The 25,788-nt window shown below is 42.0% G+C and overlaps 1 long non-coding RNA gene across 1 annotated transcript in view; it reads right to left on the bottom strand.

Annotated features, from left to right (window-relative positions):
- Nucleotides 1-19,019: 19,019 nt before the first annotated feature.
- LOC141172924 (uncharacterized) overlaps nt 19,020-25,788 on the bottom strand; it is a 47,900-nt gene continuing 41,131 nt past the window's right edge. The window contains exons 4-5 of the long non-coding RNA XR_012252552.1: nt 20,582-20,841; nt 19,020-19,557 (exon numbers count right to left, since the gene is read on the bottom strand). This is a non-coding gene — a long non-coding RNA (uncharacterized lncRNA). The remainder of the gene's footprint in view (nt 19,558-20,581; nt 20,842-25,788) is intronic.

Here is a 25,788-nt window from a genome sequence, read left to right as displayed (position 1 = left end):
CAGACATAATATTTCTATTACTGTGGCAACCAGACCCCTGGGGTGCCACAATAGCTACTTCAATTAAAAATTCTTTACCGTTTCCTCTCTACTCCATCTTCCTGCTTTTTTTTTTTTTACTTCCATTTATTTAATTCCATTGCATGCTGGGATACTCAAACGGGATGTCATCAGGGGGCCGGGACTGCAATCATTGCTGCTGCTATTTTCCCCACCCTGAAGTGAAGCATCATTAGTGACGTGACATCCTTTTCAGGGGGTGCGTTGGTCTCTGCTATACTGAGCATGTGCCAGTTGTCAATTCCGATACATGCTCAGTGTACGCTCCTTGCTCACAGTGCAAAACATCATCAGAACAGAAGTAAAAAAAAAAAAAACAGGAAGACAATGCAGAGAGGGAACGATAGGAAATTTTTAATGAAAATATATTAGAAAAGTGATTTCATTACTACATTAAACAGACAATAAGGGTGAAATTCAAATTTGTTTTCGGACGACCCCTTTAATAACTTGACATGCTCATTCCTGTCTGTTTACCAATCTATCTGTCTATCTATTTATCTATCTACAGTTGAAACCAGAAGTTTCCATACACTATATAGAAAGACACATCTTCATGTTTATCTCAATATCTGACATGAAATCAGAATAAACCTTTCCCGTTTTAGGTCAATTAGGATTACCATCATTTTTAATATTTACCAAATACCGGAATAATGAGAGAGAGAGAATGTTTTAAGACATTTTTATTACTTACTGCAAAGTCAAAAGTTTCCATACATTTCATTAGTATTTGGTACCGTTGACCTTAAACTGAATGACTTGGGTCAAACGTTTGGGATATCCTTCCACAAGCTTCTCACAATAGTTGGTCGGAATTTGGGCCCATTCCTCCTGACAAAACTGCTGTAACTGATCCAGGATTGTAGGTCTCCTTGCTCGCAGCCTTTTCAGCTTTGCCCATGAATTTCCAATAGGATTGAGATCAGGGCTTTGTGATGGCCACTCCAAAACATGGACTTTGTTATCCCTAAGCCACTTTGTTACCATTTTGGCAGTATGCTTCGGGTCATTGTCCATTTGGAAGACCCATTTCCGCTCAAGCTTTAACTTTCTGGCTGATGTCTTGAGATGTTGCTTCAGTATTGCCACATAATCTTCTTTCCTCATGATGCCATCTATTTTGTGAAGTGCACCAGTGCCTCCTGCAGCAAATCAACCCCACAACATGATGCTGCCACCCCCATGTTTCACATACAGAATAATGGCCCCACATAGTCCTCCATACAGTATAATGGGCCCACATAGTCCTCCATACAGTATAATGGGCCTCACATAGTCCTCCCTACAGTATAATGGGCCTCACATAGTCCTCTATACAGTATAATGGGCCCACATAGTCCTCCAAACAGTATAATGGGCCCACATAGTCCTCCATACAGTATAATGGGCCTCACATAGTCCTCCATACAGTATAATGGGCCTCACATAGTCCTCTATACAGTATAATGGGCCCCACACAGTGTTCCATACAGAATAATGACCCCAAATAGGGTTGGTGGTTCTGGTGTCGCGGGCCAAATGTAACCACCCTGCGAGCCAGATTTGGCCCACGTGCTGGAGTTTGACACGTATGATGTAATATCTATCTATCTATCTATCTATCTATAGTGGGATCGGAAAGTATTCAGACCCCTTTAAATTTTTCACTCTTTGTTTTATTGCAGCCATTTGATAAATTTTAAAAAGTTCATTTTTTTTCTCATTAAAGTACGCACCCCATCTTGACTGAAAAAAACAGAAATGTAGAAATTTTTGCAAATTTATTAAAGAAGAAAAACTGAAATATCACATGGTCATAAGTATTCAGACCCTTTGCTCATTATTGAGTAGAAGCACCCTTTTGAGCTGGTACAGCCATGAGTCTTCTTGGAAATAATGCAACAAGTTTTGCACACCTGGATTTGGGGATCCTCTGTCATTCTTCCTTGTAGATCCTCTCCAGTTCTGTCAGGTCGGATGGTGAATGTTGGTGTACAGCCATTTTCAGGTCTCTCCAGAGATGCTCAATTGGGTTTAGGTCAGGGCTCTGGCTGGGCCAGTCAAGAATGGTCACAGAGTTGTTCTGAAGCCACTCCTTTGTTATTTTAGCTGTGTGCTTAGGGTCATGGTCTTGTTGGAAGGTGAACCTTCGGCCAAGTCTGAGGTCCAGAGCACTCTGGAAGAGGTTTTCATCCAGGATATCTCTGTACTTGGCTGCATTCATGTTTCCTTCAATTGCAACCAGTCGTCCTGTCCCTGAAGCTGAAAAACAGCCCCATAGCAGGATGCTGCCACCACCATGTTTCACTGTTGGGATTGTATTGGGCAGGTGATGAGCAGTGCCTGGTTTTCTCCACACATACCGCTTAGAATTATCACCAAAAAGTTCTATCTTCGTCTCATCAGACCAGAGAATCTTATTTCTCATAGTCTGGGAGTCCTTCATGTGTTTTTGAGCAAACTCTATGCGGGCTTTCATATGTCTTGCACCGAGGAGAGGCTTCTGTCGGGCCACTCTGCCATAAATGCCTGACTGGTGGAGGGCTGCAGTGAGACTTTGTGGAACTTTCTCCCATCTCCCTACTGCATCTCTTGAGCTCACAGTGATCTTGGGGTTCTTCTTTACCTCTCACCAAGGATCTTCTCCCACGATTGCTTAGTTTGGCTGGACGGCCAGGTATAGTAAGACTTCTGGTGGACCCAAACTTCTTCCATTTAAGGATTATGGAGGCCACTGTGCTCTTAGGAACCGTGAGTAATGCAGAAATTCTTTTGTAACCTTGGCCAGATCTGTGCCTTGCCACAATTCTGTCTCCTAGCTCCTTGGGCAGTTCCTTTGAGCTCATGATTCTCATTTGGTCTGAGATGCCCTGTGAGCTGTGAGGTCTTATATAGACAGGTGTGTGCCTTTCCAAATCAAGTCCTATCAGTTTAATTAAACACAGCTGGACTCCAATGAAGGAGTAGAACCATCTCAAGGAGGATCACAAGGAAATGGACAGCATGTGGCTTAAATATGAGTGTCTGAGCAAAGGGTCTGAATACTTATGACTATGTGATATTTCAGTTTTTATTTTTGAATAAACTTGCAAACATTTCTACATTTCTGTTTTTTTTCAGTCAAGATGGGGTGCAGAGTGTACTTTAATGAGAAAAAAATGAACTTTTTAGAAGTTGCCAAATGGCTGCAATGAAACAAAGAGTGAAAAATTTAAAGGGGTCCGAATACTTTCTGTACCCACTATATCTATCATCTATCTATCTATCTATCTATCTATCTATCTATCTATCTATCTATCTATCTATCTATCTATCTATCACTCTCAGCCTGCAGCAGATTACGGTACACTGCTTATATAAGGAGGTGTCAGCGGTACACGTGGCTCCGGCGGCTGTTTGCACAGTGCTCTCTGTACACATATGTTGATATATTGCTCTTGCTTATTCTGACAGCAGTCTCTATACCGACCCTGACAGCACATGTAATATATTACAGTATGTTGTTCTTATCTTCACACCTTCTGCACATGTTGTAGAACTTGTGGGACTAACTTCTTTTCTTACATTGTTGGATTAAGTTTTTTGTACATCATGACTTCTGATAACGCAGGTATTCCTGCTATGTGCGGTTTAAGAATAGACAAGTACAGATGAAAAAAATAATAGGATTGAGAAGCTCCTGGGCTCCAATTGAAGCCCCCATCTGCCTGCACTAGTAAATATATACTATATATACCAAGCAATCCCCTTTTGGTGAGCTTCCTCCATCCTGGCTAACATTGTAAGCCCACATGGTTCAACACGATATTCTTTGAAGTGTCATCGTCAAAGCAGAATGGAATCTGTTCAAAGGGTTATGTGTGAATTAAAAAGGGTCCATATAATTTTTTGTTCTTTAACATGTCCTATATGTTGAAATAAGACTCTGCATCCCCTTGCCACGCCACGCTGGGTCTGTCTGAATGAAGAGACATGCTCAGTTATCTTCTATAAGATGACCTTGGCTTCCAGATGTCATGTGACATACAACCGGCAGACCACTACGATTGCATTTTATAGGGGATAGCAGCACCCACTGGGAACAAAGCAGAATAATGCAGCTGCAACACACATTAAAGACTAATTAAACTTTCTTTTTAGTTTAATTATCCTCCGGACATTGAAAAGTTCTGCATTTTTGTAACATTTTATTTTGGTCCTTCTTTCCCAAACTCTATGCTGCAGTGCTGCTTATATAATCAGTTTATGCTGCTTTATAAGCTGCTTTCAGCTGCTGCTCAGCAAGATCCATACACTGTATTCATACAATCAGGGTATGGGACTTTCCCTGTTTGAGTAGGGAAGATTTGGAGACAGAGGCTCAAACAGGGAAAGTCCCATGTCACCTTCACATTGGGGATTGAAGCTTGGCTACACCATATATTGAAGGGAAAAAAAGAGCTAGCACTCTAAACACTCCCCATGGCCCTTGTTGCTCTACGTCCCACTGCTGTGAACAGATAATTGAAGTAGGTTATCTGATGGAGAGCAGACATAAAGTTCAGACATGGAGGCTGGAAGGTGACACTTTTCTTGCATGGGAAAATAAGTTTCCTCTCTTCAAAGCCACATTTGGCTAAGAATATCAGATGCTCTGTCACCGATATCTTGTTATGAATATTGTTTTTTTGTGACAGACGCAGGTCTTATAGTTATGGGAGACATATTTTCGGGGTCATCATAAAGTGGCAGACACAATGTATTTACTTGCATCGCCATGCATTCTGCTAATCAGTCCTGAATTAATATCGGCCGGATAGATAATAATGTATATGCCATGTTTCCTATCTATCAAACTCATGATAGGAAACATGGCATTAATATCTTTCACCTGGGACCACCTGGAGGGCAGATATCCTTAAGATTGGGAATCTTATAGTTTTTTGGGCACTGATACAAATCCCATTGACCAGCCCCATCTGAGGTCACCAAGGGAAGTTATGTAGAAATGACTCTTATCTGATAAAAACAGATTTTGAATTATTGTCATTGCTCAGTGCTGGGAGATACAGCTTGCTGTAGTTCTGTACCGTTTCCAAAATGTATTGCTCTCATTCGCAAAGACCGGCACCATTTCTGTGACATCAGGTCTAGTACTTTTCTTTTGTTATCCCCTTTTATATTATGTGATTGTATATACTGTATTGTTTTGTCCCCTTACATAATATCTTTTGCATATTTTTATAAACACTGCCCGCTTTTCAGATTAAATTTTGGAATCGGAGGTGTATATACTATACATTCACTGTGAAGTTCCAATAACCTGCGTAGTAGCGAAAGCAGCCGTGACCTCATTCATCAATCGTCAGTCAATTGTGTAATTGTCATGGCGATTGAAGGCAGCAGAATGCTGCCCTTGACAAATTGGTGGCAGTGGTAGGATCTCGGCTAGATCGCCTTGCTGCCCCCTGACATCCCATATTTGTATTGCTTAAATACAGTGTATGGATCTTGCTGAGCAGCAGTTCAAAGCAGCTTCTAAAGAAGCATGAACTGATCATTGAAACAGCTCTGCAGCATGGTGTTTGGGAGAGAAGGATGCAAAATAAGATAATGAAATAAATAACAAATCATAATTTTTCACTACATAGAGGATAATAAAATAAAAAAAAAAGTTTTAGCAATATAATGTAAGTAGAACTAAGGAACCAACTTAGTCCGAGCAGCTGACATCTTTCTCTAACAGCTTAATATCTGTAGATCAGTGGATATATGATGAATGCAGGCGGACACAGAGGCTTGAGGCCAAGAAACATCCATTCTCACCGGTCTCTATGTATATTGTCATCTTTGTAAAGGGGAGATTATGAGCCCCTGTTTATTGAATGTCTGAGATGACAGACGGATATTAAATAATAGAAATCCGACCGGTCTCAGGTCTGTGAATGGGACAAGGGCCGAGGTAATTATTAAAAAGGATTAAAGATTGTCCCTTGTTTCCTTATCAGGAGCCGAAGTTTAATTAAGTCTTCTCATAATAAATAATCTTTCTTATGTGTAATGAGGGACATAATGAGCAGGTAGACCTGTATTATCATAACTTTTCAAGCTGCGACTGGGACTCTCGGTGACCCAAGCACAAGCTCATATGTATATTGTAGCTTTTCCAGTGTTACATCAGATTGTTTTCAGCCTGGAGGGAGCAAGAAGTAAAATTATGCCGTGGTTTCTCCACCAAAAAATAGATATACAGGTGCATCTCACAAAATTAGAATATCATCAAAAAGTTAATTTATTTTAGTTCTTCAATACAAAAAATGAAACTCCTATATTATATAGAGTCATTACACACAGAGTGATCTATTCCAAGTGTTTATTTCTGTTAATGTTGATGATTATGGCTTACAGCTAATGAAAACACAAAAGTCATTATCTCAGTAAATTAAAATAATTAACAAAAAACACCTGTAAAGGCTTCCTAAGCGTGTAAAAAGGTCCTTTAGTTGGTTTCAGTAGGCTCCACAATCATGGGGAAGACTGCTGACTTGACAGATGTCCAGAAGGCAGTCATTGACACACTCCACAAGGTCCCAGAGTCTGAAGGAAGAGTGGAGAGGCCACAATCCAAGCTGCTTGAGGTCTAGTGTGAAGTTTCCACAATCAGTGATGGTTTGGGGAGCCATGTCATCTGCTGGTGGAGGTCCACTGTGTTTTATCAAGACCAAAGTCAGCGCAGCCGTCTACCAGGACATTTTAGAGCAGTTCATGCTTCCCTCTGCCCACAAGCTTTTTGGAGATGGAAATGTCATTCTCCAGCAGGACTTGGCCCCTGTCCACACTGCCAAAAGTACAAATACCTGGTTTACACACAACAGTATCACTGTGCTTGATTGGCAGCAAACTCGCCTGACCTTAACCCCATAGAGAATCTATTATAGAGAATCTATGGGGTATTGTCAAGAGGAAGATGAGACACCAGACCCAACAATGCAGACGAGCTGAAGGCTGCTATCAAAGCCACCTGGGCTTCCATAACACCTCAGCAGGGCCACAGGCTGATCGCCTCCATGCCACATTGCCGCATTGATGCAGTAATTGATACAAAAGGAGCCCCGACCAAGTATTGAGGGCATTTACTGAACATACATTTCAGTAGGACAACATTTCGGATTTTAAAATACTTTTTCAAGCTGTTGTTATAAAGTATTCTAATTTACTGACTTTTGTGTTTTCATTGGCTGTAAGCCATAATCATCAACATTAACAGAAATAAACACTTGCAATAGATCCCTCTGTCTGTAATGACTATATAATATAGGAGTTTCACTTTTTGTATTGAAGAACTGAAATAAATTAACTTTTTGATGATATTCTAATTTAGTGAGATGCACCTGTATGTGTCTGAAACCTCAAGAGATTGACTCAGTAGGACGAAGTCGTATCTGGCATTCATTCTTTCCTACTTGTTTCTTACCAATTCTAAAAAGTTGATATCCTAGGATGTACATATTACTAATACATAAATGGTTGATATACCGTACTGGAGAATATTGATGTACCTCATGGCTCTCTGGTCAATGTCCGGTTCCATATGAATACCATATAGCACTGTGAAGGCACCATCTGATTAAATGGGTAAAATATGGCAATATTGGCACTGATTGGTTCCATCCAAACACAATATGGCACTATATGAACACTGTTTGATTGTCGGGATAAAGTATGGCACTCTCTGGACACAGTCTGATGCTATACGAATACAATATGGGTCTACATGAGCACTGTTTGATTATGTGAATATACAATACCATGGATGGCAAGAAGAACAAACAAATCAGTTTTGGTATAAATAAAGCCAGACATGTCACTCATAGTAAGGATCACCAAGCTACGACTTGCCTGCTTTGGACACATCATACGAAGAGATACTGGAGAAGGACATCTGGGTCGGAAGAATAGAAAGAACTAGATGAAGAGGAAGACCAGCAACCCGATGGTTTGATACGGTGGAGAAGACTCTGGTGGACCTATCTAGGCTTGCACAAGATCGATCTTCTTATAGAGCGTTCATCCATCAAGTCTCCACCATGACTCGAAAGTGAGCCGAAGACTCACAACAAAACACTACAGTATGGCATCAAGATGACAAAATTGCTGTTTTTTGTCACATTAGCTGTCCAAAAAAATGTAACAAAAAAAGAGCAATAAGTCGTATGGACTCCAAAACGATCCCACTAATATCCACATCTTGCCCAACAAAAAACTCGTTTTTGCAGGGCAACATGTAGATTTTATCGGCACCTCTTTGGTGGTTCATATGACTTTTTGATCTGTGTTTTAATCCACCTTGTTGAGAAGGACCTCATAAAGGTTTGGTTTTTTTGTAGGAAAAAAAAAAGTTATGGCTCTTAGAATATGATGACTGAAAGCAAATTTTTTTTTGCACGTTTGTTTTCTTAAGTAATAAAATGAAAAAAAAAACTATATAAATGTGGTACTATAGTGATTCATAGACCAAAGATACCAGATCATTTTTACAAAGTAAGCACCATAAAAACAAACCCCCAAATACAACGGTGGAATTGCTGTTTTTCTTTTCAGTTCTACCGCGCTTGGGATTTGTTTCCTGATTTTAAGTACAATATATTTGCTAAAACGAATTGTGTTACTGAAATTTGTTACGCAAAAAAAGCCGTTGTGTGGCTCACAGCGCCGATTGACTTTTTATTGTATTAGTCAGCGCTCCTTATGGGCATAAATCTGCCCGTATGCGTGTAGCTTTGGGCATTGATTGTTGGTTTAAATCCCTTAAATATTAACTAAATCAAACCCTGATTTCTGTGAAAATCCCCCCCAAAAAGCAATGGTAGAATTGCTATTTTTTAACCCCTCCTCCTAAAAAAAAAAATAGTAAATCAATCAACAAATTATAGATTTAAAGGGGCTACTTGTCCAACAAAACAACAAGTTCCGATACATCCAATAGAAAAATAAGTTATGGCTCTCAAAATGCAATTATGCAAAAAACAACAATTTGGTTACTTTTTTAATTCCTGAAGTGTTAAAACAGATACCTGTGAATAATATTTTGGAAATGATCAGTGAAAGGTATTTGTAAGTTTTTTTCCATAAATTAGATGGTCTTTTAATAAATCAGACATCAGAATAAATGATCATTTGCACTGGATTGAGTGCAGCCCTACAAACACTATAAAAATGTAAAACCTCCTCCCAGTGATCTACGACCATATCAAAGCGCTCCAGTAACCCAAATCTTGTCCTTTTCCTAACCCTTGTCCTATAAGACATCTTACATTATTCAGCACCACGTGTCGGTCTGAGATCATGAATTTCTTACAAGGAAGCACATCCGGCATTATGTCAAACACCATGTAGGCAAAGTGAAAACATGTGGGCATTAGAAAGAAAAGTGGAGGACGAAAAGACAGATGAAGTGTTTGAGAGGGAGTCCTCTACACACTCCGCTGAGTCTCTTGCAATGGAAAATATTACACCGAAAGCAAAAAAAAACCAAAACAAAAACAAAGTAAAACTCTGACCGACTTAAGTCATCCTGGAGAACGTAGTCGTGCTTTCATTAGGTAGGTCGTGCTGGTATTGTACGTGCAAGGCTGTGATTGAGCTGTCATAGATAACATCATGGAGCCTTTGAGTTTAAGACCATCTCGTAGGGTTCAAGAATGAATACTTTGACTATGTGACTTTCCTTTAAAATTAATATATAGATTGTAAATAGTAAAAGGAATCATGTTGTGGTCTGAATGGACAAGGATTTTGTACTTGCTATTAGGTTAGGGATCTGAAATCTATTTAGATATGGAGGCCTAAAAATTAAGACGTTTCTGTGAAAAAATGTGGCCTTTAGAGTTGAGCAGAAAGATTTTACGGACCTTGATCTGTAGTCCACGTTGGGACTACTTGGCAGCCTGACATTGTGGGAGAATAGTAGTCACAAGAGATGCACAGGATGTCAGTATTTGAGTGTGGTAGGCTGAAGAATTTCACTTTGCCCTGGACGGCTTTCATGGAGTACTGTCGAGGGTGCCGGATCAGTGGCCATATACCTTAACTAGCTGTCTGCTGAATGCTCATTTGGCGCTTCATTTCTAAACCCCTGCCATACATCCGCTCATAAGAGCATTCATGTGTAAAGTGACCGAGCGCAGTAGCTGTGGATGAGCAGCTGATGCACAATACCCTGGCACTTTACAGGAAAATTGTGTCCCAGTCCCAATGTGCTGTCAGGTGTGGGGTGAATCACACTCACTTGTAGGCAGCAGGCCTCCACTGTCTCCAGGCCTCCATCTCCAGGAGCCATAACTCAGGGGACACCCAGTTTGTTTTAACAAGCAAAGGTTTACTGGACAGTTAAAGTTTATCAGATTGTAACACGCAGTATTGGGCTCAACACTTCTTAGCTCTTGTTTCCTCAATACAGTACGTTTCCAGCATTACTATCCGTTCCTCCTGGACTATCCCTATGTTCACTGGCTCTATCAGCCCCAGAGATTTTGCATCCAGTGCCGCAGTGCACCAGAGATCCGCTACCTTCCCTTCACTCTGTTCTTCATCCATTGTCCCCTGTACGCCAAAGGATAAGGCACTAGCAGCCCACTGCACTTGAACTTGAGCTTTTGTTACATGCACGCCACTAGGTTCAGATAGGGGCGAAACAGGTTACATGAATTCTTTGGAATCCTGGGGGAACATTTACTTAGGGCAACCATAGACCATATGCTGCAGGTTCTCTCAGGCACACAGGGGTATTGTCCCTCAGGCACAGACACATAGGTTGTTTCACTTGCTGACCAGACACACTTGACAAGAGTCCTCATAAACGGTAGAACAGTAGCATTTAATAAGAAGCCGCACAGCCAGTGCAAGTTAAGTCTTATGAGCAACAGGCTCCAGTGACAAACAGTACAGTTTCCTTAGCAGCACAGCAGTTCACAGTCTCCCCAGTAGTACAGGACAGCACAGTTCTAATGCAAAGGCACATTAATAAACATAGCATTCTTTACAGTACAGTGAGATGGAGGAGGGGGGAGGGTTTGCTGACGGAGATGATCCCTGTGACACCATATCTCTTAGTCCTTATCTTTCTGCTTGACAATACTCTGCACTGCTAGTTCAGGAACTCTACCTGACCTGTGCTTAGCTTCACTTCTGACTTGAATCCTTTTCACTTGTAGGGGCGCTTCTGTGAGATACAGAACACACACACCACCTTTGTCTTCGGCTCCAGGTAGACAGTAAACAACTTCCCCACAGTTCCCCTGGGGCTCTGCTAAAACACTCCCCTTCACCTGTGACTGTGTTAACCCCTCTAGTTGCTGGATGCTTCTGGAGCACAACACTTCCTGTCTCATGTGCTTGTGTTACTTCTAATAGTTGCTGAATGCTTTTAAAGCAACAGCACTACTTCTGCATGTCACACTCTGCAGCAGCACTACTTCTGCATGTCACACTTTATTGCTGTACCTCTCTAACTATCTATCATGAATCAGACCCTTTTTACTGGGGCTTTCCCCTCCCACTATGGGCTAGTCCCTAACTTTAACTAGGTCTGTCCTTACAGCATGTGACTGGCAGATCTCCTTCACAAACATTATACATTACATTTACATGCATTAAACATATTACTTATGCATTACACTTTACCATATGTATAAAAGATGCTTAAACTTGTTCACACTATATTATAAAGTGATTGATGACTTCAGAGTCAGGAACACAATAGTAGAGTCCACCACTCTTACACATGTGTTCACAATGAGATAGAGGAGTAAGTTACTGCCAGGCAGGCACCTTTGACGGTAACTTATATCTGCGCAACCCAATGTGTCCAACCTTTCCTTCTTCCCAACATCTGCAGTGAGGAGAGAGTCGGAGGTCTATCATACACTTTGAGATAGTTCATCTGTCGCACCAAAACTAGTAGGTTCAGACAACATTTATCTAATGTGCATTAGCTTTAGATTAGCCACAACAATCAACGACAATCAAATTTCAGAGGTGGATTCTAAGTGACCAAATTGAAGGTTACAGCCCACCTTATGTTTGCTCAATCTCTCTTTCCTGGGGTCTATGGGAAACCTTACAAGACTTCTCTTCTTTACAAATAGAGTAATTTAACAAAGATGTCATGATTTTTTGCTATATTGCTAATCAAGGGGCATGGCTGTTCTTCTCTATCACAAAGGAAGAGATGTGAATGACAATATCGGCCCAGTTGCATTGTCTTGGCATGGTGGAGAGTGATTATATTGGAGCCATTACCTGAAGCACATGGGGTTCCAATTTGGAATCTGCCCCCTGGCACCAGTTGCAATCTGAACATTAATTGGGCACTATATGGTGCTATTATGTTGGCAGTGAATAGCAATGTAACCTTGGCCCTGTATTACAGTATGATTTGGGATGAAATTATTAAAACAAAACTCTTTCAAAAGGAAAGATGGGAGCCATACATACTTAATTTTCAGCCAGAGTCTCTTTTCTATAAAATTACAAATTTTTGGCTATATTTTCAAAGGCTTTCCTAGGATGACTAGTGTTTTTGTTACGCATCTGCCTTGGCTTGGCAGGGCTTCGCCACCTTCCCTTATGGCCGCTGCCTTCTGCTGTGCTCCACACTGGGTTTTAAAAGTGGACAAGTGTGCTCCTATACTATCATTTGCCTATATAATACCTAACAAGTCACATACATGTGTCTTGGTATTAAAGGCCCCGTCACACTTAGCGACGCTGCAACGATCCCGACAACGATACGACCTGTCAGGGATCGTTGCTGCGTCGCTATGTGGTCGCTGGTGAGCTGTCAAACAGGCAGGCTCACCAACGATCAGGGGAGCAGCGACATCGTGGAAAGAATCTTTCCACGATGTCCTGCTCCTGGTTACCAGCCTGCTGAAGCAGGAGCAGGCTGGTAACCATGGTAAACATCGGGTTACTAGGGGCACATGCGCACCTAGTAACCCGTTGTTTATCATGGTTACCACTCTGCTACGGTGAGCGGGAGGTTACCGCTCACTTTAGCAGGCTCGTAACCATGATAAACATCGGGTTACTAGGGACACACACACACCTAGTAACCCGTTGTTTATCATGGTTACCACTCTGCTACAGTGAGCGGGAGGTTACCGCTCACCTTAGCAGGCTCGTAACCATGATAAGCAACGGGTTATTAGGTGCGCGTGTGCCCCTAGTAACCCGATGTTTATCATGGTTAACAGCCTGATCGCTGCTCCCGCTGGTCACACACAGCGATGTGTGCTGACCAGCGGGAGAGCAACGACCAAAAAATGGTCCAGGACATTCTGCAGCGATCAGCGACCTCACAGCAGGGGTCTGATCGCTGCAAAGTGTCACACATAGCGACATCGCTGGTGAGGTCGCTGTTGCGTCACCAAAACCGTGACTCAGCAGCGATCTCGCTAGCGATCTCGCTATGTGAGACGGGGGCTTAAGACTCTTGGTTCTGTTTGTTTTACTGTGCACAACTGCCTGCATTGTCTTGAACTTTCCTTTGTCCTGTCTGCCTGTGGCCTCCAGTGCTTCAAGTACTCGCTCCATACGTTCCTTCCTGCTGAAACATCAATGCCTGGGATACATGTGCCCACCTGGACATGGGCTTAGAGGATCCAGCTCACAAGGTGTGCCATTAACAGTTTGATTCTTACTACTTACTTTAGTGCTTATATCTACAGATTCAATGACATAAAGTCCTACTCATCGTTATTGGCACCCATGAAATTTAAGTACGTAAAGTGGAATATCCCCTGAAAAAAATTAATCAAGTGAAACAGTTTTCTGTATAGAGCAGTCGTGCTAAATACAAAAGAGCAAATGATAAACAACAATTCAAAACAAAAAACAATGGGAGGGAAAAATAGAAAAACCTACAGCTTGCTGTGTCACTGGTATTGGCACCTTTACATTAATTAAGTATGGAAACACATTTTGACTCGCCTGTGGTAAATCACAAAAGAGATTCACCTGTGATTAATTGTCGGTGCCCATGTGACATGAATTAGCTAATGAATGATGACTTCAGTGTTTTAAAAAGCCCCATGGTAGGCCCTGTTCCTTTGTCACAATGATGAAGACAAAGGAGCTGTCTGAGGACATCAGAACTGCTATTATTAACAAACACAAGGCTTCCAAAGGGTACAAGGCCATCTCTAAAGACCTTCGTATCCCAGTTTCAACAGTGCGCAATATTATTGAGAAGTTTGCCAAGCATGGAACTGTCAAGAACCTCCCTGGACGTGGGGGAAAGAGGAAAATTGACAAGAGATGTCTTCAAAGGTTGGTGTGAGTGGTGGAAAAAACACCACATCAAACATCCAAAGACCTGAAGGCCAACCTGGAACAGTATGGGTTCATGGTTTCAACAAGTACCATATGCCGCACTAAACCAAGCAGAGCTTTATAGATAAAGGCTATGGAAGAAACCATTGCTGAAGAAATTACATAAAAAGGATAGACTGATCTTTGCCAAAGAGTACCTTGACAAACCACAATCCTTCTTGGAAAATGTTCTGTGGACAGATGAAATAAAAATAGAGCTTTTTTGCAATGCAAAGCAACTGTTTGTTTACAGACGACGCAATGAAGCTTATAAGGAAAAGAACACCTTACCAACAGTTAAGCATGGTGGAAGATCCATAAGGCTGTGGGGTTACTTTGCTGAGTCTGTTACTGGAGGCCCTGACCATATCACAGGAATCATGAAATCAGAAAATTATCTAGAGATTTTAGAACGAAATGTCATACCCAGTGTAAGAAAACTTGGTTTGAATTGAAGATCATGGGTCCTCCAGCAAGACAATGACCCAAAGCACACATCCATAAGTACACAGGAATGGTTGAAAAAGAAAAAATGGACTGTTTTAAAATGGCCAGCAATGAGTCCTGACCTCAATCCCATTGAAAATCTTTGGGTTGAGCTGAAATCTGCCATTGGGCAAAAGACCCCTCCAAACATTCAAAAGCCTGAACAAACTGCAAAGGAAGAGTGGGAAAAAATTCCAGCTGAGAAGTTCAAGAAGCTTATAGATGGCTACAAGAAACGTTTGGAGGCTGTCAACAATGCCAAAGGGTGTGCAACCAAGTATTAATTAGGGCGGCCTTTATTGCTGCACATGCTGTTTATTCTCTTTCTTCTTTGAAATTGCAACATGGAAGTTGAAAAACAACATTTTATTGTTGCATTACTTTGGACCACTAATTAAAAAATCCTGAGGATATAATATGGGTACATCTCCATTTATTTCTCAAGATACTGTACAGTCTATGAAAACAATGAAGAATGCCAATAATGGTGAGCAGCACTGTATACTGTGTTGAAAGGGACAACTCATCAATGCCAAAAGGCTACACCACAAATGGCTCCTAATAAATTCTGTTGCATGATGGAGGGAATTCAAGCAAGATTCTCCAAGAAAATACACAAAAATTAAGCTCCTTTAGGAAATGTACAGATATAGTGGTAAGTCCTTGAGGGTTCACAACCTTTTTTTGTTTTCATATGTACATCTGCTCGGTATATTCAAATAATTCCTTGCAAAAACATATAGCCAGGAAAAATCAAGATGTGAAGAAGCAGGTGGACGATGATCCAGGTGCTCAGCTGCACTTATATGACTTTATTGTACAGCTTTCTGTCAAATTACTGGAGTGAGACCATGTATATGCCAAGAACCCTCAAGAATGTGGTTTCTTAGTGATAAGTCTTCTTCATCATCAAAAGTATGTACAATAATCTGACTGTATGTACCAACAAGTAATGACAAGACAGATAGAAGAATTTCTGAATAGGAAGCAGATTCACTTTAGTCTTAAGGAGTTTGCACTTCTGAGCACAGCAATGATCTCATGGTAGATATCTATTAACAGCATATATGGCAGGTTTGCACAACCTTTCCATTCCAAGGGCCAAATTGTTAGGTTGTTCCACTCCCAAGGGCCACACTAAAGCTTAAAGGAGTATTTTCTTCTGCGGTATATAGTAAAAGTACTATATAATGCATGCAAAAATGTCTTATTTTATTTACTCACAAAGTATATGACTCTTACTGGTCATGCCTCATTAGCAGGTGCAAAGATTGGCGGTCAAACTCAGGTGGAAGTATAATCCTTGTGAACAGCAAAGATAAAATGAAGAATAGTCTTTATGGAAAAAAAACCTTATGTAGTGGCATCTGTTCTGTTGCATAACACATAGATGTTTACATCCTCACGCAATGAGTCCGTAGGTCACGTCTTTGGTAGTGTTGGGCGAATTTGTTTGGCATTTCAGAGTCGTGTTTGTTATCTGCGTGACACCGTGGCAAATCAGGGATATTTGTGGGTGGAACCCCGAACACAAGCCGGAACCCCGAACACAAACACGAATTTGGAATGCCGAACAAATTCACTCAACATTAGTCTTTGGTATCACCATGGTAGTCAATCACAGTCTGCTGGCAAACATTTCAGCAACACTTCCTTCACTAAGACCCATTTTTTTTGTCTCCCTCCTGATATGGGAAGGGACACAATCAGAAGATATGGAGTTCATTACATATATGAACGATAATAGCCTGAATTTAAAATTCATTTATACTTTGGAAAACACTACTATCAATTTTTTGGATATTTAACTGGTCAATCTGAATCCATCATTATTACACCCTTTATTAAACCCACTGCGACAAATTCTATCCTCCTAGCAACGTCATGTCATCCAAGGCACGTAATTAAAAACATCCCAGTTGGCAAATTTTTCAGATCTAAATGCAACACCTCTTTACATTCAGATTTCATAAAAGAATCACAGACTAAGAAGAGGAAGTTAATAGAACGTAAAGATCCGCATTGGATGTTGGATAGGGCTGATAATATTATTCAAAATATTAAAAGAAATGATATGTTGAGGGAAAAATCCAAAGTGCAAAATCACATTACTTTTAGCTCTACTTTTAGCCCGCAATTCCATGATATTACTGGCATTATAAAAAAAACACTTACCGATGTTACAGGATCAAAAATAGAGGCGGGTACTTAGTAATCCGATTAATTTTGTGGCAAAAAAAACAACCACCTTTGGTAATTACCTTTCCCCTAGCCTATATTTGAGTGGGGATCAAACTAAAAACCATCAAAAAATCAGAGTTGATCCAGCTTCTAGTAAATTTGCAGATTCATTGAAAAATAGGAGAACTTTTAAAGCTTGCTATTTAAAAAAAGCAACATGGCAGCTGTGCGTTTCAAATGCACACGACGTTCTTTGTCTGAGCTGGTATTTCTTTTTTTTTCAAACTAAAAACCATACCTGGCTAAATGTTAAGGGATTTTTTCCTTGCGGCCATAATGTTTGCACTTGTCAATCGAACAAAAACTATCACATCATCAGTTGCACAAAAGCCTTTTAATATCACTTCTTACATTAATTGCAACACGACTTCCAAAGTTTACCTAATTACATGCACCATGTGCAGACTACAATATGTTGGCTGCACAACAGGACCATTAAAAATACAAATCTGTTGACATTTATCAGATGTGGTCAAAAAAACTTTCATTCAAATGCTCTGCAGTGTCCAAACATTTTTCTGAACATGGTGGTGTGCTGGCAAACATTTCAGCAGCACTTCCTTCACTAAGATCCAATCTTTTTGTCTCCTTCATATGCACGATTACCATAAGGGCTGTAAAGGTTTTTTTTGCTTTCAGGGATCCTGGCTGCTAAGGAACCTAAACTACACAAAGGGTTACATCCACCAAGTCGTTGCATACAAGCTATGACGTTTCACTCATAAAGTCCAAGAGTATGTTTCACCTTCCTCATGCTCCCGCTAAATATAAATTATGGGCTTTAGGGTCTAAGGTGCTGATTCTAATATTTTTCTTCATTTAAAATAAGCTAGCTACTGCCTTCAATGGGTGCCAACCAAATATACATAATAAGGTCCAAAATGTGGGGTTTATAGACATCATAGAAAGTTATTGGCCCAAACTAATAACCCACTTACGTTCCAGTTATCTCTAATGGTTGCCATAAAATCAAATAATCATAGATATGCAGTATATGAGATTTACATGTTTTTTCTGTTCCTAACATTTCTCCATTCGTGACTGCTCTCCTGCCAGCAGCAATGGACTACATTGAAAACCGAGGGCTACATTGACTGAAAATGATTACCAGACCATTTTGGAGATGTCTTGTCTATGAAGATGATGCATTCTGTCTATTCTGTCTAGTAGTAGTTAACCCATTCCCGACCTAAATCTTAGTCCTGCCAGTGTCTTCAGATGTTGACTTCATGCTCCATAGTTTCACGCTGACTCCACACATGGCTCTATACATTCTTATGGGACACATGCCACCAGAACAATCAACTGAAATCTTGAAAGAGTTCTTAGCTAAAGTATGGGAAAATTTCTTAAGGCGCCGTCACACTTAGCGACGCTGCAATGATCCCGACAATGATACGACCTGTCAGGGATCGTTGCTGCGTCGCTATGTGGTCGTTGGTGAGCTGTCAAACAGGCAGGCTCACCAACGATCAGGGGAGCAGCGACATTGTGGAAAGAATCTTTCCACGATGTCCTGCTCCTGGTTACCAGCCTGCTGAAGCAGGAGCAGGCTGGTAACTATGGTAAACATCGGGTTACTAGGGGCACACGCGCTCCTAGTAACCCGATGTTTATCATGGTTACCACTCTGCTACAGTGAGCGGGAGGTTACCGCTCACTTTAGCAGGCTCGTAACCATGATAAACAATGGGTTACTAGGTGCGCGTGTGCCCCTAGTAACCCGATGTTTACCATAGTTACCAGCCTGATTGCTGCTCCCGCTGGTCACACACAGCGATGTGTGCTGACCAGCGGGAGAGCAACGACCAAAAAATGGTCCAGGACACTTTGCAGCGATCAGCGACCTCACAGCAGGGGCCTGATCGCTGCAAAGTGTCACACATAGCGACATCGCTGGTGAGGTCGCTGTTGCATCACCAAAACCGTGACACAGCAGCGATCTCGCTAGCGATCTCGCTATGTGAGACGGGGGCTTAAGACGTCAAACCTACATTTTGCTTGAATAAAACCAATTGCAGTTGAAGATCTAATGACTACCATAACATTTCCTAGTCTCCCAACGAACATTGGTTGCTTTGATATCATTTTAGGGCATAAACTACAGTATGTCACCCTCCACTCAAACCTCTCTACATGATTTTTCGGATTAAAAAGTTGGAACGTTTTCTAACTGTATGCTAGTTTTAATATATTCCAAAAATTAATCCATGTCAGTACATAAAGGCAGATAATTTTATCTGAGGTCATTGCCCTCGTCGCGAGGCTACATTCATTCCAGCTGTACTTTAGAAGGTGGTTGGCAGCACTAGAAAAATATTACAGAATGTATTTGTAATAAACATCTTGTATAAACCATAGTATGTAGTTGAGGTACTTGGCAGGACCTTTCCCCTCCATTCCCTGGATTATGTGGGATTTTCTGTGGCATTCAAACTAGGAGAGAGACAAAATAAGTAAATACACTAAAATGAGCTTGGAAAGTGCAAGCAAACATTTACTGCAAATGAGAAAATATCACTTTACATATAATCTATATCACAGTTGGATTTATTTTCTCTGTAGACAGAGAGTCTCAGATTGTTTTGGCATGGGTTTACTAATCCAATTCTACAAAATGGGCACTTACCAAGTAATAGAACAGATCTGCTTCCTAGCATTTTGCTTTGCATGAACCCCGCTCTTAAATTTTATTTTTCTTTGTAGCACCCTTTAAGGTCATGGATGACAAATATAAGCGCAGGTAACTTGCAAATATAGGCTTTTTATATTGTACCAGTAGACGTGGGCATCAATTGTAAGAGGGCTGAAAATAAGTTTGCCACCCTTTTATAAATATCATAGGCTGCTGCTATGTACATCCATTGTTACTACTTGTTGAACTGTCCAGGAATGTGCTAATGCCATGCAAATCTGAATATTTATTGCAATGTTTTAAGCTAAGCAATGTATTTACAATTGTGCTGAAATAACTGTGCGGTGGATCCAGTAAGATGCCCCATGTGTGATGAGCGAGCTAAAATGTAGTAGCAGGAATATTGACTGAAGTGATGAAAGCAAAGCATAAAGAGGTAACACACTGAGCTACTTTGTGAATTCGGGAGTGCGGGATTGATATTAGTATGCATGGCACTACCCCATGGGTGTGTACAGAGAGCTGAAATTTTCCTTTGTTGGTTTGACAGGGATGAGAAGGATTTGCAGACAAACTGACAGCTAACCAGCTGAACATCATGGCTCCTTGTCTGAGTATGTTAAGTGGCAATGGTGATGACTGAAGTGATATATATAAAGTTTATAGGCACCTGTGAAGACACGGGGGTCTCCCATGGGCAGAATAATACTCAGACAACACAGGGTGAGGGTAAAACACTGTGGCAATTGAACAACCAAACAGACAATAAGCATATAGAACAGTCCCAGCAAATACCCAAGATGGTACAAAATTACAGAGTCTCACCCTTCCGCAGACTTGCCAAGATTTGAGCAGCTGTGACTGAGGCTTCCAGGGTCAACTACCACAACCAGTGGCACCCCGCTTTGGGCGGGCACCCACAGAGAGGAGGTAGCGGCAAGCTTAGGAAGTCCATGGAGGTACGTGGCCAGGTGACCTTATTGTCCCAACCTGGATTCTTCAAAACATCTCTGAGAGTTCAGCAATGGTCAAAGGAGCAGATCCGTATTCCTCCAGCTGGAGCCATGATCTCCTAAGCTAACATCCTGTAGAGTCACACAGAACAGAGCCAGAGACTCGTTTTATAGTTCACAATTGTCCTTTCAAGCCATCATCCACAGGTCAAGGGTCAGGGATGATGACATTAACTCACAGTGCCTGAGTATCCACAGCTCATCCCACAATGTTCACTTGCAAAAACTGAAGGATAAACTATGACCACCCATACAATGCAAATCAACAAGCTGCATGTGCTGGTATGATGTGTAATCAACATATTAGCAAACAGCATTGTTCAATGACCCTATCTTGCAAAGAGAACAGTACAATAAACTGTAGGAGATAATATAAGAGGTAAATAACAGCCATTTATCAATTTATAAATACAAAGTCAACCTTCAAGAAGCATTAACATCCAGACTCATGAATAATAGTTATGTCTCTGGGCCTACTGAATTTATGTCTGGCATAATTAAGAAATGCTGTGTCGTCACAGCCTCAATTCATCAAAGCTATTACACGTAAGTCGTTTTGAAAAGTTGCTACATTTTTTGCAATGTAGAGTTGCATAAAATGTTGCGACTTTTGGTGTTTTCACTCCAGTTTCGCCCAGCTGCACCAAAATAAGTGGAGCTGAGGTGGGACAGAGGCATGACATCACAGCTCATCTAATTTATGATGAGCTGCAGAATTCCTTACATCAGAAATCTTACTCCATTCACAGATTGGAGTAATACTTGTGGCGAGACACACTGAGGTGAATGCCACTTGTCAAATGCTCTTGATTCATTATGAGTCATACACTTCTTAATGTATCAGAAGCATTTGACTTCAACACTGCCTCATCAAGATAGGCATGAAAATCGCTGGTCTTGATGAATTGGGGCCAAAAAGTTAACACACGGAGCTGTGTTAAATGGGAAGTGTGGAGTTAGTGTTACCAGCCCAGTGGTTGTGTACAGAGATTTACATTTTCATATTTTGTTTTGCTAGGGATGTGATCAGGGGTGTACATAGAAATCATGGGGCCCCATAGCTGAAGTTCTAATTGGGCCTCTCCCTAAAGAAAAAAAAAATAATATTCGTCATGGTCACAGAAGAGCATATCTCACAACTTTGCAGCCTTTACAAAGTAATTTTCCTCCTACTGAAGCCCCTACATTGCCCTTTCATTGCACCCATAAAGTATGATGACAACAAAAGGGCCCCACAAACACTGTAAGATACCCCCACAGTGAATTCCTCCACAGTACCCTCCACATGCACAGTATGATGCCTCTACTGTGACCCACCCCTCAAATCCCCCAGAAAATTATGGCGACCCCAACACAGTATGATCTCCCAACTGTGACCCTCACACAGCCCTCCATGCAGTATAATGGGCTTACATACAATATAATGGCCTCATACCTCTCCACACTGTATAATGGCCCCCAACTAGGCATGCACACAGTATGATAGACCCCAAACAAACCTTCACACTGTATAGTTGCTTGCATATGGTATAAACACCCCCACATAGCCCTCCAAATATTATAGTAGCCCCCATATAGCCTTCCATACAGTATAATGCACCCCATATTACTTCATATAATATAATGAACACCTCATAGTCACCGCACAGTATCCTGCACTCCCCATAGTCCTCCGAACAGTATCCTGCACTCTCCATAGTCTTCCATGCAGTATAATGCACTCCCCATAGTCCTCCATACAGTATAATGCACTCCCCATAGTCCTCCATATAGTATAAAGCACTCCCCATGGTCCTCCATATAGTATAATGCACACCCAATAGTCATCCATATAGTATAATGCACTCTCCATAGTCCTCCATATAGGATAATACACTCTCCATAGCCCCCATACAGTATAATGCACTCCTCATTGACCTCCATATAGTATAATGCACTCCACATAGTCCTCCATATAGGTTAAATCACTCCCCATAGTCCTTCATATAGTATAATGCACTCCCCATAGTCCTCCATATAGTATAATGCACTCCCCATAGTCATCCATATAGCATAATGCACTCCCCATAGACCTCCATATAGTATAATGCACTAACCACAGTCATCCATGTAGTATAATGCACTCCCTTCCATCCTTCTTACAGTGTAATGCACCACATAGACCTCCATACATTATAATGCACTTCACATAGTCCTCCATATAGTATAATGCACCCCCATAGACCTCCATATAGTATAATGCACTAACCATAGTCATCCATGTAGTATAATGCACTCCCTTCAATCCTTCTTACAATGTAAAGCACCCCATAGATCTCCATACAGTATAATGCACCTCACATAGTCCACCGTATAGTATAATGCACCCACCATAATCCTCCATACAGTATAATGTACTCCATATAGCATAATGCACGCCCCACAGTCCTCCATACAATATTCTGGCCACCACAAAAATCTTACTGATTTAAATGAAAAAAAAAATACAATACTTGTCTTTCCTCCTTGTTCCCCTGCTGCTCTGGTCTGTGCAGCAAGCATTCTGAAGCGCCATATATCTCAACGCAGCAGGTGCCATGTAGTTACGTCATCGCGCCCTCTTCTCTGAGATGTCAGATGTTGAGGAATAGTGATGGAGGAGGAAGCGTCAGCTGACGCTCCCTCTTTCATCATTGCTTTCAACTATATTGGCATCCAGGAGGCCGATACATTTGAACTTGCAATAATGGGTGGGGGGAAGGCGGTTCAGGCTCTGGCACTGGGCCCCACCCGGCTCACGGGCCCCATAGTGGTCGTGTGTGTTGCCGCCATTGGCAGTACGCCACTGGATGTGATGGATTTTCATGCTAAGTTTAACATGCCCAGGCAGGGAGCATTTGAGTAGCAGGAACGATGACTGAAGTGATTAATGCAAAGAATAAAGAGGTAAAAGACTGAGCTGCTGTGTGAAATGTGGAGTGTGAAGATAGCATATGCATGCTTGGCATCACCCTGTGAATGTGTACAGAGAGCTAGATATTTCTCTGTCATTTTGCTGGGGATAAGAAGGATTTGCAGATAAGTTGAAGTAAGTAAGATAAATGTCCAGAGAGAATGTTTGCAAATAAGAGGGAAGTAACACTTTCCTATTGGTGTGCCCAACCAAGAGACTAGTTAGTGCTGGAGTGCAGGGGCATAACAATCGTAGTTGCAAAGGATACCAGTGCCAATTGCACTTGGATGTGCGTTCTCGGACTCACATTCAGCCTGCCGGCTCCCTGCATTGCAATACACGCTGCCGGCAGCAGACATCGACTTGCCTGTGATGGGTGGCACCTGACATTGACATCACTCACTGCCCATGGAGGCACATTGAAATCAGCTGAAGGCTTCTGTGCTGACCATAGAGGACTCGGCACATCGTAGGAGCATGGTAAAAAGTAAGGATAATAATTTGTTTCTTTTTAAAATGTTCTGAAGCAGAACAGAAGGGGCCCAGGATGGCAGGCATTATACCAGGAAGAGGCCCATGATGGGGGACATTGTTATAAGATGGGGGCCTTATTACCTGAAGGAGCCAGGATATGGACAATATTCCTGGAAGGGGCCCAAAATGGGGGATATTATTACACTAAGGAGCCAGCATGGGGTACATTATTACATAAGGGGGGGTGAACAGACATGTTTTTATAGAATCTGGAACTCTACAAGGGCCCGTACATATGACTAAGTGCAGGTGGGGTCCCAGGCCCAAATTTTGTACTGGGGACCATTGGACCCTGGTTACGCCACTGCTAGAGAGGTTGATGTAAGATGCTGCATCCTACATTGCACTTGGCCGCTGTATCCAACAGCTGTAACTAAGTTGAGAGACAGACCTTGTGTTTCTATTTTGTAAGGTACAAGTGTTGAGAGAAACTATAACCACTATGACTGTTCCCCAGTTTGTAACTTCAACTCTTGGTCTTTGAGGTCATTATCGTCACTCATTCCTCGGCCTCAAGTCCCACTGGCTGTCATAGTTCTTACATACTTACATTTAATTTTTCTGGCGACTGGCTTATTTGGTAGAGTTACTCCATGGTTCCACATTCCAGTTCTGACTCCATTACCTGTGGCGCCCCTGCGGGTCCAGTTGTCACAGAGGTAATGCATCTCAGCCAGAGGTGTGGTACCCCACTCTCAGGTAAGGAGGGAGCACTACCCGGGACAGAACCACTCACATCCAACACTACACCACTCCATTAGGGAAGGTCCAGATAGCTCCTAAGGGAGAGCACAGGCCTGGTCCCTGTCAGGGGGATGGAACTAAGTAGAGGAGGTGGGTGGAGGTAGTAGTTCGGTGGAGCACTGATGAGAGAGTATAATAGACAGGTGTAAACATCTAGAAGAGTTCAGTTCTGCTCAGGGGAGCAAGGAAGGACTGTGTGGAGTAAGGTCCAGACGGTGAGGGGGCCCAGTCAAAGGGGCCCAGTAAGAGAGTGAGAGGAGCAGGGAGAAAGGCTCCAGAGAGAGAAAGGATCCTAGGGGCACGGGAAGTGCGGAGTCCACCCGTGCGCTCGAGTTCACGCTGACCGTGAAGGGATCAGGCCGCAGTAGGGGACCGGCCCCAGACTAGTGGAGTACTTCAAGACTCAGCTAGCAAACTGGAGGTTGCGGTATCTTCATGTGCCATAGCCAAAATCCACACACAATCATTGAAAAGGTGGCCATATAGGACAAAGGGGACAGAAAGGACGTCGCCCAACAAAGCCCGCGGCCACTGGCTCGGGACACTGTGTGTGAGGCACAGGGCAGGAGGGCGAGAGCCAGCGCCGAGAGATGACCTGGGAAGGTACATGACGTGCCCCCTGGGCCATGGGGTACTCGGTAGCCGGGCCGGTTGGTGCTGGGGATGTCACGGTAGCAGTGACCCGGTCCGTGACCTAGGGCGGTCGATTAAAGATTAAAGAAAAGGGGAATAAAGTTTTTAGAGATAATGTTCGTGATGCCACCTGTGGTATGTGGCTATATGGGGCCGCCGCTGCGGTGAAGATCCTC

This window comes from Phyllobates terribilis, unplaced genomic scaffold, assembly GCF_046119375.1.
Source record: "Phyllobates terribilis strain yellow unplaced genomic scaffold, ASM4611937v1 Scaffold_1__5_contigs__length_1240528914, whole genome shotgun sequence".
Classification (NCBI taxonomy): Eukaryota; Metazoa; Chordata; class Amphibia; order Anura; family Dendrobatidae; genus Phyllobates; species Phyllobates terribilis.
This window is presented reverse-complemented; position numbering and strand designations above follow the sequence as displayed.